At 41.6% G+C, this 16,400-nt stretch overlaps 2 long non-coding RNA genes across 2 annotated transcripts; one reads left to right on the top strand and one right to left on the bottom strand.

Moving 5' to 3' along the window:
* Positions 1-637: 637 nt before the first annotated feature.
* Positions 638-1,325, bottom strand: LOC130138704 (uncharacterized). Its single transcript, XR_008817040.1, has 2 exons — positions 1,182-1,325; positions 638-967 (listed from the first exon to the last, which is right to left on the bottom strand). It is a non-coding gene; the product is annotated as an uncharacterized LOC130138704 (long non-coding RNA).
* Positions 1,326-9,583: 8,258 nt separating this feature from the next.
* On the top strand, positions 9,584-10,469 carry LOC130138850 (uncharacterized). The gene is made up of 2 exons (XR_008817127.1): positions 9,584-9,788; positions 9,883-10,469. It is a non-coding gene; the product is annotated as an uncharacterized LOC130138850 (long non-coding RNA).
* Positions 10,470-16,400: the final 5,931 nt, after the last annotated feature.

Below are 16,400 nucleotides of genomic sequence, written 5' to 3'. Positions count from 1 at the left end.
TGGAAAGGACCTTTTATTTTCGTAGTTTCTCTAGAAACTTGATTTCAGTTTCAAGACTATTATCATTGGATTATTACTTTAACTTTTTAGATTCAACCTTCAGTTTATCGTTTAAATCTGAAATTGTTGGGAGTAGTATTTTGTCTGATGGTCCTTTTCGAATTAACTTACAAGACAATGAATTTTATAATGCGATACATGTTGATGATAACACTGGTATAAAACGATGTGTTGTGAATGAAGATTCATCTATGCTGTGGTACTGGAGATTGGGACATACCTCCATAGATAGAATTAAGTGATTAGTAAATGATGGAGTACTTAGTACTTTGGATTTTACTGATTATGACACTTGCGTTGACTGTATAAAGGGAAAGTAGATTAACAAGACAAAGAAAGGTGCCAAGAGGAGTACGAAAATATTAAAAATCACACATGCAAACATTTGTAGTCCAGATATGGACTTGTATGGTCAGAAGTACTTCATCTTTTTTATAGATGATTACTTATGTTTCATGTATCTCTACTTGCTTCATAATAAGCACGAAGCATTTAAGGTATTTAAAACCAAAGTAGAGAAATAATGCAATAAGCAAATTAAGATCGTGAGATTAGATAAAGAAGGCGAATTCTATGGTAGATACACTGAAAATGGACAAGCACTTGGTCTATTTGCGAAGTTTGTTGAAGAGCATGGGATAGTGGCTTAATATACCATGCCTGGTTCTCTGGACCAAAATGGTGTAGAAAAAAGAAGAAACCGAACTTTATTCGACACAGTGCGGAGCATGCTTAGCAACTCCAAACTTTCGAAGTCCTTGTGGACTGAAGCTCTGAAGAGAGCAGTGTACATATTGAACCGAGTTTCGACCAAGGCTGTCTTAAGGACTCCTTTTGAGTTATTCAAAACTTGAAAATCGAGTTTGCGACATGTATGCCTTTGGGAATGCTCGTCTGAAGTGAGAGTCTACAATCCACAGGAAAAGAAGTTAGACCCAACGACTATAAGAGGGTATTTCATTAGATATGCCGAAAGGTCCATTGGGTACAGATTTTATTGTCCATCTCACACCACTAGGATTGTGGAATTGATAAACACTAAGTTTCTTGAAAATGACTTAATTAGTGGGAGCGATCAATTTAGGGACCTTGTTATTGATAAAGATCATTCAGATACCAACCTTCCATCTCAAGTATTAGATTGGTTGTTGTTCATAACACTCCTTCAGTTCAGTTGGCTGTTGAACAACCAATCATTGAAGCTCCATAACCTGTTGATATTGATCCGGTAGATATAGTTGTTCAGCAATTATCAGAAACTGTTGAGCAACATGCTCCTCGAGAGAATGTTGATGCAACGTTAAGAAGATTTGCCAAAATGAAGAAATAAGCAATTTCTAGTGATTATATGGGTTAATACCATGAAAATCCCCAAACTGGTACACTTGTGATAATTTTACCCCGAACTAATTTTTTGACCATCAAAAACTCCAAATTGGTATACCTGTGATAAATTTACCCTGAATTATTTCTTTGATCACCAAAAACCACTCTGATACAATTGTGACAATTTTACTCCAAACTAATTTTTTGACCGCCAAAAACTCCAAACTAGTACACATGTGACAATTTTACCCAAAACTAATTTTTTGACCAATAAAAACTTCAAACTAATACATTTGTGACAAATTTATCCTCCGTTAGTGTCCGTTAAATTGGATTGATATTGTCACGCCCCGAACCACAACGGGCTCGCAACACCCCTTCAACGGTGGTATTGAACGCGACGTCTCAGGAACGTCGCTGACCCAACCCAAACATCAAAGATTAGGCACTCGCGGAAACAAATAGAAACAACCCAGACATTTAATAATGACAAGGGGTAGCAATAGCACGAAACAATAACTGTAATTCCTACACTTGGCAGATACATACGACGTTCACAAAAAGACAATCCCCAAGCTAGGCCACAACAACAGAACCACATTCCTCGAAAGGGACAATAGTTCGCAAACTTAACTCCTCTAAAAAAAAGGGGAACTCAAAAATGCCGGGTACTTGACCCGTCCTCGATTTCCGAGATACCCTTGCAGCATCTCCAATCACTCATGGTCGCGGATCTGAAATGGTTATATAATAACCGTGAGAACGAGTCTCAATAAGCAACCCCCTATACCCCACGTAGGCCAATGCGTACCCAGACAAGTCGTACATGCAATTTACCCCATAACATATAAAATTCGAATCATTGTACTTACCTTGTCATCAAGCCCATGCCAACTCTACACGTTAGTCACAACGTAATAATACAATAATAGTAATTCAATAACATATCACAATCGCTCAAACACCAACCACACTTGCACTCAATCAATCCAATTAACTTAACCACACATCCAACCAGCCAATTCAATCACACGCTCAACCAGTCAATTCAATCACACTCAAATCGCATGCATGGCCGAACATCTTTCTCACGACCCGCGCCACTGCACCTCAGGTCCATTCTCACTGCCCGCGCCACTGCGCCTCAGGCCCATTTGGCACACCGGCCATTCATGCTTTCACACGGACCGCCGTCAACACGTCCCAAGTCCGTAGCCCTCCGATCAATCCGGGCTCAATTCTAATTACCGACGTAAACACGTCCCGATCCAACACACCTTTAACGGGCCACCGTCAACACGTCTCAAGCCCGCATCCATTTGGCACACCGGCCATTCATGCCTTCACACGGACCGCCGTCAACACGTCTCAAGTCCGTAGCCCTCCGATCAATCCGGGCTTGTAATCGACAGGCATACACACGCCATTCAATTCAATCAATTTCACACCAATTACACCAAACGATCCATATTCACAATTCAATCCAATTCACGACACGCCATGCCAACCCACAAACTCGACATTCAATCGGCCACATACGAACATCCAAATCATGCATATAATTTCATCCAATCCCACTAACACAATTATATAATAATATAATTAAATTAAATCGTGTCCTAACCGTTCCGAACCCTAAACAATTCTATAAAGTACCCAAAGTACTAGGTAGGGTTTAGGAAGTCACTTACTAGGTTTTAGCACGGGAAAAATCGGCTCGGGCCTAAAATGTCCGGGGTGAACAGTGCCGAACTAGGCACGGGCGCGGGCCATCGGGCGCGCTGGCCGGCCAACACGAGCACGGTGGCCGATCGGCGTGCCTGGGGTGTGGGCGCGGTGGCCGAACGGTGTGCTCGGGGCGCACGGCCGAGCAGGATGGGCGACGTGCCCGGGCGACGGGCCGGCTGAACAGACAACGCGCCGGGTGCACGGGCGAGCGGCCGAACGGGACGGGCCAAGGTCCGAGCAGCGGGTGAGCGGCCTGGTCGCGTGGGCAACGGGCCTGCCACGGCCTCAGGCAAGCTCGGGCACGGCCGGGCAAGCGGCCCGAGCCGGGCTTGGGCTGCTAGCTGGCCGGGCCGGGACGGCCGAGCGGCGGCGGCGACGCGGCAGCGGCGGCGGCGACGTTGACGTGGCGGCGGCGACTGCTGACGCGGCGGCGACGAGCAGCTGCGACGGGCGGCACGATGCGGCAGCCGAGGGGGGAGCTGGCCGGACGGCTGGGCGGTGACTGGGACTCGCCGGACGCGGCGGCAAGCGGCGGCTGGACGGGGTGGCGCCGGGAAAGCTCAAAACAGGGGAAGTGTCGGGGAGGAAGAAAAACAGGGGAAGGGAGGTGGTGGCGGCCAAGGGGGGCGGCAGGGCGGCAGAGGTGACTAAGGGAAGAGGCTGGGTGGCAGAGGCAGAGTGGCGGCGGCCGGGACGGCGGCACGCGGCGGCGGCGACGCTAGGGGCCCGAAACAGGGGAAGGCGCCGGGGAGAGAAAACAGGGGGAAAGGGGAGGTCGGGCGGCGGTCTGAGGCGACACGGCGACGTCGCGGGTGGCCGGGCAACGGAGGACAGGGCCGGCGGACGACCCAGGCAACGCGGCCGCAGCGGACGCCAGCCAGGCGAGCTAAGCCGCGTGCAGTGCGGGCAGGGCCGGCGACAGGCGGACAGGGCCGGCGAGCGGCGGTCGCGAGCGACAATCGGCAGCATGGCTCGGTCGGGCGACGGGGGCGCGAGGCGGACGACGAAGGGCGGTCGGCGGCGATTGGTCGAGCGGGCAGAAGCAGAAGCGGAACCAGTCGGGGTCGAGGAAGGAAGAAGGAAGAAGGAAGAAGAAGGAGAGAGAAGGAAGAAGAAAAAGAGAAAGAAGGAGAGAGAGAGGGGGCAGAAGGGACGCACGGGCAGGGGGAGAACGTGCGCGGCAGAGGAGAGAGGAGAGAGAGAGAGAGAAGGCCACAAAGTCAAAGGTACTCGAGCGCGATCCAACGGTCTGATTTCAAATCCGGAAACGATCCTACGGTTCTCAAAATTCCTAATTAATAATTTAGGAAAAAGGGCCAAAAAGAAATAACCTAAAACACACTACGAGGGAGGTCTACTAGTCCAAATCCGCACCCGGTCAAAAATCCACTTTTCACATATTCCTGGCAATAGCGATGCTGGCCACAATAATATCGACACCGTCCAATTAAATTCGTTCCGAAATTCTGAGAAATTCAACACCAAAGTTTGGGCTCTAAATAACGGCCAAATTCGATCGAGTGCGATTCTAGCGAAATCTCTAATTTAAAAATAATAACCGAGAGTGATCAGTTCCCGGGCGAGATTTTACTATAAGCACACTGACGAATTACACGTTTTATAAATCCCAAAAATGGGCTGAAATTCGGAATGTCACAGATATCACAAAAAATCACAAATTAGTAAACTTATGACAAATAAAACCCAAATCAGTACACCCATCAACCACCACATGTAATCAAACTTAGCAATTTAACAGTCAAATTTAATGGAAATAACGGAGGGTAAATTTGTTATAGGTGTACCAGTTTGGGATTTTTGGTGGTCAAAAAATTAGTTCGAAGTAAAATTGTCATAAGTGTACCACTATGGGGTTTTTGGCAGTCAAAAAAATAGTTCGGGGTAAAATTGTCACATGTACACCAGTTTGGAGTTTTTTGTGATCAAAAAAATAGTTTGGAATAAATTTGTCACAGGTGTGCCAATTTGGGGGTTTTCATGGTATTAACCCTTATTACATTGTGTATCCACAAGAAACTAACTATAATGTTGGAGCTGAGAATGATCCTGAAACATTTTTACAAGTCATGAGTTGTGATGAATCAAATTTGAAGTATAATGCCATGAAAGAAGAGATGATTTCTATGGCATCTAACAAAATCTGGAATTTGGTTGAGTTGTCCAATGGAGCGAAGGCCATAGGTTATAAATGGGTCTTCAAAACTAAGAAGGATTCGTTGGGCAACATTGAGAGATATAAAGCTAGACTCGTTGTCAAAGGATTCACTCAAAAGAAGGGAATCGATTACACAAAGACATTTCTCTTGTATCTAAGAAAGATTCTCTTCGTATCGTTTTGGCATTGATTGCCCATTTTGACATGGAATTGCATCAAATGGATGTGAAAATGGCGTTCCTCAATGGAGAACTAGAGGAGAAGGTTTACATGAAATAACCAGAAGGATCTCCTCTAGTAATGGTGAGCATTAGGTGTACAACCATAAGAAATCTATATATGGCTTAAAACAAGCATACCGCCAATGGTACTTAAGGTACCATGATGTCATCTCTTCATTCGATTTTGTAGAGAATGTCATGGATCAATATATATACCAGAAGGTCAGTAGGAGCAAAATTTGTTTTCTTGTCCTCTATGTGGCTAACATTTTACTTGCAACCAATGATATGGGATTGCAAAGTGAAACAATTTCTCTTTAAGAGTTTTGACATAAAAGATATGGTGAGGCATCTTATATATTTGGTATTAAGATCTATAGGGATAGACCTCGAGGCATTTTAGGACTATATCAAGAAATCTATATCAATAAAGTCTTAGAGAGATTTCAAATGAAAGATTGTTCATCAAGTATATCAGTTATTATGAAGGGTGACATGTTCAATTTGAACTAGTGCCTGAAGAACCTCTCTTCTCTCCCTCCACGCTTGCCACCACCACCACCACCGGCCATCACCATCACCGTGCCACGCCGCTCGTCACCATTCACGCCGTGCCGAGCCGCTCAACGTTCACCGCCGCTGACCATGTCGTGTCATCGTCATCGCCATTTGTCCATCCTCGCTCATAGTTCCAACAGTTTAGTAAGTGGTTCTTCTAAACCTTGGCTAGGGCGTTATTCTATGCATATCGGTCCTAGGTTAGTCTTGGTTGAGCTTGATTCCTCATATGTGTTTATGGATGTTCAAGTGGCTGTTGCATGATGATTTGGACCTGGTGGAATGAGTTTTGTGGGTTGAAGATTGGTGGGTAACAACTGGGGCTTGAATCTTTGAAGTTTGGTTTAAAATTCGGATTTGTTGTTACTGTACCTCTTCGGTTTACTATTTTTGTAGAGACCTTTGTGGGCCGAATCTGAAGTGGTTTTCTTCACAAAAATTTTCCTCACATCTTGAAGTTTAACATATTTTAAATCTGGAATTTTTGGAGGTCATTTGGGTCGCACGAAATCCCATCTTCATACCGTGTTTAAACTGCCCTGGAATGCTGTTTCTCTGACCTTCTTGTTTTTCCAAATTTTTATAAATTTTTTCAGATCCATTTTCAACAAGCTTCCTTCACAAAAGTTGTTAAGGACTTTTCTTTCCATGACATACAAAAATTTCGAAGCTTTTTAAGGTGATTTGGGTACTGAAAGAGATGTATTTTTAGGACTAAGCAGTCTATTCAAACGAGCTGATTTCGGTCTGACTTTGAGTGACAAAAAGACATGATTTCATATTGAACTGAGTTTTTTGTTTTCCATAAGAAATGTTTATCAAGGTGTTTTCTATGACATATCCAAAATTTAGAATTTTTGGAGTTCATTTACTATTTATTTTGAAAGGATTTCGGTTACTATACAAACTGCCCAGGTTTACCCCAATTTCATATATGCACTATTTTCTTTCACGTGCAATTACTCTAGTACATTTTATGTGTGCGGAATTTAGGAGTTCTAAGTGTGTGAACATTAAACACTCTTGCATTGGCCTAAGTAGAGGATAATAATTGGCTTGAGTGATTGATATGCTTGCTTGATCACATAAATGATTCCGTACTTGTATGATTGCAAGAGACGGTGCCCGATGGATTTCAGTTGCCATTCGCGATGAAGGTTGGAACGATGCTCTTAATTAAATGCCATCTTCGAGTAAGGTCGAGATGATGTCGTGCCCGATAAGGCGGAACGATGCCCGATTACGCTGGAAGACCACCAATGTGAGTGCTGGTCGTGGCCCTAAGCGGTCGTAATAATCGAAACACGTGTGAATGCATTATGCATGAATTATATGGTATGACGTGTTCTTGATTAATATGCACGATTGCCGCATGTCGATTGAAAGCAAGACTTCACATGTAAATAGTTATGTGAATTTGATGTGTCGTCGAAAGGTAAGAAGTATGAGTGTTTAATTGATGGTTTTGTGACATGCGAAGTTGATGAGTTACCCTTCGTCTTTCCGAAGCACAATTTCATCCTACTCGAGGCTTAGCGGTTCCGCTTATTGAGATTTTCTCATTTGTCATTGTTCACCTCTTTTCAGGCCCTTAGTATGGATACATGGATAGTACGTTTTGGGGTCCCGGTGGACCAAGACGTTGAGATAGTTGAGTACGTTGCACCGGAGACGGACACGATATACAAGGAGTACATGACCACCGTTTGGGTTGACGAGGGGCTTCCTAACTTAGTTCCTCATCGCTTCAAAGCATGGTGTGTGTGGTTCAGGGAGGAGCGTTTCAGACCTCTCCGGGGCTTTACCGGACCGCCGGGTGCGCCTGGCGCAATTTCGTGGGACGCTTAGGGGTCGAATATCCTCGACGGTCTCGTCAGTGATCCGGAGTTGGACCCGGACTACGACCCCATAGAGGAGCCATAGCATACCCGAGTATGAGGGAGTGTCTTTTTGAGGACGCCCTCGTAGATAGAGGAGATAGGTCTAACCTCGACCCCTTTTGTTCGAATCGGATAAAGGCCTTTAGTTACGGGTTTGTATTTTGCTAACATCCGATCATTTTGATGCATATATATATGAAGCATGTTTTTGGTGAATGTGTTTCTTATGCTATCCCTGTTATGCTGTTTGGTTGGGTGATATTAGAATTTGCTTCCGCATGTGCTTACTCGTTAGTTAACGCAATGGGTCGGCGATGCCTCCTGGAACGTCGCAATTAAATGACCTATGTAAGAGGGGTGTCGCGCACCCGAACCTAGGGGATTAGGGTGCGGGGCGTGACAGTTTTCTCAATGCTAAAAGACATCAGGCTAAGAGTTTCAACAAAATGCTTTGTAAGCGACAGTGATGTGAAAAGCGGAAGAAGAAGGGAGGGGCGGGGGGGGGCGGTGGTGTGGTGGGAATCTAGGGCCTAGGATTTTGCTCGAGATAAGGGAAAGTTCATATTGTCACATAGTTCAAAATGGTGAATTAGGGTATGAAGTAACATATAAACAAGATAGATTCATGGTTGATATGAGAAAGAAGACATTGTCTTGTAGGAGTTAGGTTTTGAATGGCATTCCATGCCCCCATGCAGTCTGGGCCATATAGCACAAAAGGGATGAAATTGAGAATTATGTTTGCCATTGGTACAGTAAAGAAATGTTTTTGAAGACATACTAGCATGTTTTAGGGCCTTTAAGACTCAATGTAGCGTGCAAATGATAAGCAACCTATGATTGTACCTCTAATTAGGAAGGCCCAAAAAGAAGATGAGGATCAAGGAGCAAGGGGAGTCAGAGAGGTTGGAAAAGTTTCCAGAAAAGGCACCCCAATCACATGTCAAGTATGATATAAGAAGGGGCACAACTAACTGACTTGTCCCAAGAATAAAAAGAAGAAACGGGTAGGAACAACTCTCTGACTTCACATATATTATATAGTTTGTTCTGTAATTTTGACAATTGCATTTGTGCTTCTGTGCAGATGAAGGGGAAATCAAAGGGGAAACATAGTGATTCTGTCATTGGTGAGTAAAATCCAATAATATTGATGTATATGATATAAGTGCACAGGTATTAATTGTTTGTTCAGTATTAAATTCCAGCTATACATATTGTCAGTTTAACAGCTTTAGGTATTTCTAAGTCAGATATATTTGACAGACCAATGTGGCTACAAGAGCCCAGCTGACTGAGGAGAAAAATTGTCTTGCTACAATAGATAAACATAGGTACAAGTGTTGGATCTGAGGTATGTTTGTTAGACCAAAGTATAGTGTAAGATCTGGGTCCTCATTTTTCATTGTTTTCTCAGCTATTACTTTTGACAGACCTTTCTTTGGTACATGATAAAAGAAAGGCATTGATGCATCATAAAGGAAAGGCATATGGGAGCAAGGTATTAAATTGGCATACTTCGATACTTTTCCCCCTTGCCGTGAAGTTTACTTCGAAAGACTGATGCAATATATTACAGAAGTCCCACCGAAGACAAGAGTGCTGGGATATGTCATCTACACCAACCTCAAAAATGGACTTCAAATTCTCAATGTAAGCACTTATTTTTTCTCTTCGCAATACTAATCTCACCAAATATTTAACCTACATCTTACATATGAATTACTTTATAGCCTGGAACTAAAGGTCAAAGAATCATTTCCGTGTCAATGACAGCCAACAAGAATATCACAATAATTCCCAGAAGAAGAGTTGCAAAATCATTACATCTGAGACACTGTAAGTATACTAATTTTGGAAAGTTATATATATATATACTAATTCATCAAAGCTGCCACATCTGCTGATCTAATTGATGTTATATTGATTGCAGATGGTAAGGGATTCAATCATAGTAACGAAGAAAGGGAGAGCACCAGCGTTTTTAGAAGAGCTTGAAGAGATGCCTATTGTAGGACCAAATTCAACAGTAACAAGTTCATCTACCCAATGAAGCATTATCAAAAGCTGTGTCGGGAGTGCTACACCAGCAAGGCCATCATCTCGACTGAGGTCCAAGATGAGCTCCAATAAAGCATCTCAATCATCAATTGGACCATTGAGTTCATCTCCTATAACTATGGATACCCATGACATTGTTGGAAATGGTGATGAAGCTGGAGCAACAAGGTCGTCTCCTCAACCGAATGCCACGTTCAAGGACAAGAAAGGGACTCCACCAAGGACCACCAACAAGAACAAGCAGGAAAATGAAGTTGAAGGATGCAGAAGGATGAGCCTAAGCTGAACGCTTACTGCATTTTGAATTTTTTTTGGGATGTGTTGCTACGATATGAAGTTTAAGGCTTCTCTAGGTTGGCTGGTGTTTTTATATTTTAGTTAACCGGCGTCTTTAAGTTGACTGGTGCTTGTTAGCAGATTAGTGTGATCCGCTATTTTGAATTACTGGATTCTGCTAGAGCAGATTGGTGTAATCTAGTTTTTTGACAAATGTATGTTCTCAGGCACACCTAAGTATTGTAGACGTGGCTTACTCAGTATTGCATGTTACTCTTAGATGCTTGAGATTGTGTTCGTTGATGCTTTATTTTGTAATATTATGCATTTTTTTCAATCTGAAATCACCAAACTCTACACAAAACATACAAAATGCTTTATAAACGGCTTCTCATCGTAACTACAAAGCTTCAAATACATTCCAAAACACTCATTGTCAATTCATCATGATCATTATGATGGGATAAATTTTAAGGTGAAACACTCAAAACTCACACAATTCGAGGGAGAGAAGGAGGCTAATAGGTTTCTGGTTTTCTTTCTTATTTTTACCTCATCAGAAACAATTACAAGACTCGCCATATATAGACTTGATACATAACTCTTACACTTTATACATCTAACATTTCAAGGACATAGTTTCCTGGGAACTTACAAAACATTGATTAACCCTAGAAACACGAATAGTCAAGTCATAAAAATACTTCTTGAAAACAACACTACAATAAAGACTCTATTTGACTAATGCACCGAACAATCATCGACATTAATTATGGAATATCGACAACAAGGTAACCGATCAACAACCATTAATATCGACAACTTCTCCATTGAATCGACAACTCAGTAGATGGTCGATAGTCTTGACATTTATGAATTTGGTTTAATTTCTAATACTCTCCCTTAAACCAAGTTCTCTTCCATCAACCATTCCAAGCAAACTCTTGAATTCTGAAAAACATCGATCTTGAGAGGTTTCGTAAAAATGTCAGATACTTGATATCTGTTCTTCACATGTGATACTTCAATCTCCTTCTCTCTCACTTGTTCTTGAATGAAATGATATCGAACATCGATATGTTTGCTTCGTTCATGAAAAATTGGATTTTTCGCCAAGGCAATAGCAGAATTATTATCAAGAAAGATCTCCGTTGCTTTTTTTGGCTCTTGCTCCATATCAATTTCTTTGAATAGTCTCCTCAACCATATTGCATGACAAACGCATGAAGATGTAGCTACATATTCAGCTCCGTATGTCGACAGAGTAACACTTGGTTGCACTTTTTATGACCACGTGGAAGCGGTATCACACAAGAAAAGTACAAAGCCTATAGTGCTTTTTCAATTATCGATGTCTCCACCATAATCACTGTCTGAATAAGCTCTAAGCTGGAAGGATTTAGATTGATAGTAGTGTAATCCATGAGCAATAGTACCTTTGATGTGGCAAAGTACCCTTTTTGCAACTTTAAGATGAGATGACTTCGGTTTCTCCATATACCGACTCACAATTCCAACACTGTACATGATATCTGGTCTCGTACATGTCAAATATCTCAAGCTCCTGATCAAGCTTCTATAATACGTTGAATCAACATCGACACCTTCATCAAACTTTGAAAGCTTGGTTCCGCACTCCATCGATGTTTTGACTGGTGTACAGTTATTCATGTTGAATTTTTCAAGAATATTTTCTGCATATCATTTTTGGGAAATAAAAATCCTATCTGCACTTTGCTTCACTTCGATGCCAAGGAACTAATTCATGAGACCATTGTCAGTCATCTCAAATTCCTTCACCATCAATGCCTTTGCTGAAAAAACAAGGTCATCGACATATAAACAAGCCAATAGAACATCACTTTCTTCATGTTTTAGATAAAGTGCATGCTCATATGGACATTGAGAAAAGCCATTGGCCTTGCAATAGTCATCAATTATGGAATTACATGCTCTCGGTGCTTGTTTAAGCCCATAGAGAGATTTCTTAAACCTCAGCACTTTGTCTTCATGACCTCTCACAATAAATCCCTCAGATTGCTCAATATAAATCTCTTCATCAAGGATGTATTTAAAAATGTTGATTTGACATCCATTTAATAAATTCGCCAATCATTTTGAGCAGCAATAGAGATGATTAATCTAATTGTTTCTATGCGAATAACAGGGGCAAAAACTTCATCATAGTCGATTCCGGCCTTTTGCTTGTACCCCTTCGCAACTAATATAGCCTTGTACCTTGTCACTTCTCCTTTCTCGTTCTTTTTTGTCTTATACACCCATTTGACATCGATCAGTTTCTTGTCCTTTGGAAGATCAGCAAACTCCCATGTTTGATTCTTCTCAATGGCTTCAATTTCTTCATTCATGGCTTTCCTCCATTTTTCTTCTTTGACAGCATCATCATGGACAAGTTGCTCACAATCTGCAAGAAGATATACAAGGCGAAGCTCATTAGTAGCTTCATAAATCTCAGACAATCTCCTCGATCTTGGCACTAATGATTCATCAACACCATTTGAAGAAGTTGGTGGTGATGAACTTGAAGAAAATATTGGAAAAGAAGGTGAAGAGTGATCCTTCAACTCCATTTGGCTCGAATCATCACGAGCATTCACTTCATCTTTTGAATTTTCTTCCTACATCCAATCTTCATCGAACTTGATATCTCTGCTTAGGCTTTGGATGAGGAATCGTACCCGATAAAAATGAGCTTTTTGCTCTTATCTTCCAACTTTGATCTTTTCTGTCCCAAGACATGAGCATAGGCAACGCTTCAGAAAATTCTCAAGTGCAAAACATTTGGTGTTCTCCCACTCCATGCCTCTTGTGGAGTTAAGCCTTCAAGTCCATATGTGGGACATCTATTTTGTAGATAGACAGTACATATAATAGCTTCACCCCAAAGCTCCTTCGGCCAATTTTTGATTTTCATCATGCTGCAAACCATATCGAGAATGGTTCTGTTTTCTCGTTCAACCACGCCATTTTGTTTAGGAGAATATGGAGCCGTTAAGAAACGCTGAATACCATGATCCTCACAAAATTTGTTAAATATGGTTGAAGTGAATTCTCCTCCTTGATCAATCCTTATACCATGATCCTCACACTTCTGAATTTTTCTTCAAGAAATACACCCAAGTTTTTCGAGTAAAATCATCAATAAAAGTAACAAAATATCAATGATTACCATATGATTGAGGAGTGATTGGGCCACACAAATTAGATCAACTCAAGTGGCTTCTTTGCTCGACAAGTTGCTTCCTTTAGAAAGCTAGTTCTGGAATGCTAGCCGATGACACACCCTTCACATAAGTGATCAGGATAATCAATATGCGGTAGGCCATAAACCATCTTCTTGCGCGAAAGTAAATTGAGTCCACCAAAATTGAGATGCTCGAACCTAAATGCCACAGCCATGAAGGATCATCCATGCAGGCATTTAAGTATCGAGACATTTCATTCTTTCTATTGAGAGTAAACATCATGTTCTTCGACATCTTCACATTTGCAATTAGTTTACTATTTTGGTCTCTTAGCACAAGGCTAAGATCTTTCATGTGGACAATATAGCCTTTTCTCCAAAAGTTGTCCCAAACTCAAGATATTGCTTGACATCTTTGGTACATAATTGTTGTAATATTAACAAATGTGGAAGCTAACCCGAATCTCGCAAGTTAAGTCAATGCGAAAATCGCTAGAGAAATAAACTAGGAATAATAAACACCCAAGATTTACGTGGTTCAATCGAACGTATCGATACCTACATCCATGGGGAGAGCCAACAGCACATAACCCACTAATAATCGGAGAATCCAAGTTATAATCGTTCACTCACATGCTCGAGTGTTTCCCACACCTAGATTAAATTCAAACTCCAAGTGTTTACAAATAAACAACTCAAATGGATATAATACTCAGAGCACAAAATCACTGTGATCACGTTCGTGCGGCAGAAAAAACCAAAGACGTCGTGCGTTTTGGTCTCCTCTTCGAGTGGCTCTTCCCCCTGAAGGAGGAACGGACGTCTGCTTCTTATTCCTTGTTCTTCATGCGGCGCTCCTCTTCAAGAGCTACTGTAGGGTTGGTGAATTATAAAACAAAACCCTTGAATTCTTTTTTTTTCTTTTGCACTTCCCTTGATCAGTCAAACCGGTCAAAGAGTGAGTGCTTATCTTCTCCTTTGTGCCCAAGAGATATCAACACGATCAATCTTCAATATTTATCTAATCGGGTGGGGTTCCGTAAACGGCTCAAACTCGAGATATAATATAATAATAATAAACATTAGTAATAAACCAATGTGCATCATTCTTTAAACAAATCAGAATTGTACATTTGTCTTCGACAAGAATTTTAGAATTATCAATGAACGAGACTTTCTCTTTGACTGTCTCATCTAACTCGGCAAACATCTCCTTTCGCCTGCACATGTGGTTGCTTGTACCGGTATCCAAGTACCACGTATCTTTTTGGCCACCGTCATCTTCTTTGAATGCCAATAAAAGAACTTGCTCGGCATCATTCACCAAGTTTGCCTTTACGTCTGCTCCACTACTTTCTTTGTTCCAACAGTCGGAAGCATAATGGCCAAGTTTATTGCAATGATAACATCGAATTTTGGATTTATCATACCATTGCCCTCTCGAGTTCTGTCCTCTTCCACGAGCACATCTTTGATTTTGGTATCTACTGTTATTTCAAGTAGTCTCCTCTGCTTCGTCCACAACCTCTTCCTTGAAACTGACCTCGGCCTCGGCCTCATTCACAATCTTGATTAGTCCCTCAAGTTTGTACGGAATTTTTACTTTGCTCCTTCTTGTCTCGGATGGTCAACCAAGTTTGGAGTATGTCCTCCACCGGCTCATGCTTGTTTCTTCTGAATCTTTCTTCATGGACTTGCAATGAACCTAAAAGCTCATCGATCGTCATGGCATCCACGTCTTTGGACTCTTCGATTGCAACGCCAATGTGATCATACTTTTTGTCTAAGGACCGAAGAATCTTTTCGACAACTCGAACATCTGGAACATCTTCACCATTTCTTTTCATTTGGTTGACAAACGCCAAAACTCTTTTGAAATAATCAGCAATCATTCAAATTCTTTCATGTGGATTGCCTCAAATTCACCTCTCAAAGTTTGAAGGCGAATCTTCTGAACTTTTTGTACTCCTTGGTGTGTGTTGTGAAGGATCTCCCATGCTTCCTTAGAAGTAGTTGCGCTCGACACCTTCTCGAACATCGAATCATCTAAAGCTTGATAGATGATTGACAGGGCATATTGATCTTTTGCTCAAACTTTCTCGAAAGTATTCCTCTGGTTTTCATTCAACGTGGCTTCGTCTTCTGGATCATCATAGCCTGTGTTGACAACCTCCCACGTACTATAGGCGCCAAGTAGAGCTTTCATTCTAGCAGCCCAATTACCATAATTTTCTTTGGTAAGACGAGTGTATTGAAGAGGAAGCTAAGTGTTTGTTGAGGCCATGATCACAAACCGTGTGCTCTGATACCAAATTTGATGTGATAAATTTTAAGATTAAGCACTCACAACTCAAGGGAGAGAAGGAGGCTAATAGGCTTTTGGTTTTCTTTCTTATTTTTTACCTCATCAAAAACAATTACAAGACTCGCCATATATAGACTTGATACATGACTCTTACACTTAATACATCTAACATTCCAAGGACATAGTTTCCTGGGAATTTACAAAATATTGATAATAGTCAAGTCATAAAAATATTTCTTGAAAATAACACTACAATAAAGACTCTATTTGACTCATGCACAGAATAGTCATCGACATTAATTCTGGAATATCGGCAACGAGATAACCGATCGATAGCCATTAATATTGACAACTTCTCCATTGAATCGACAACTCGGTAGTTGATCGATAGTCTTGACATATATGAATTTGGTTAATTTCTAACAAATTACACTACCATATTCCTACACATATTTTCCTGACAAGACGAATATATCTTTTCTCCCAGAAAAAAATAAAAATAAAAAAACACAGCCACTCTCCACATCCTAATCACCGAGACATTTTCCTTCTCCTAGCTAGCAAAAAGTACGGTTGCCCTCCACATTGTAATCACCTAGATATT

Source organism: Syzygium oleosum, unplaced genomic scaffold (assembly GCF_021117445.2).
Source record: "Syzygium oleosum isolate NSW1041296 unplaced genomic scaffold, Sole_v2.1 Sole_v2.08, whole genome shotgun sequence".
Taxonomy (NCBI): Eukaryota; Viridiplantae; Streptophyta; class Magnoliopsida; order Myrtales; family Myrtaceae; genus Syzygium; species Syzygium oleosum.
The sequence above is the reverse complement of the archived record's forward strand: the minus strand, read 5'-3'. Positions and strand labels throughout refer to the sequence as shown.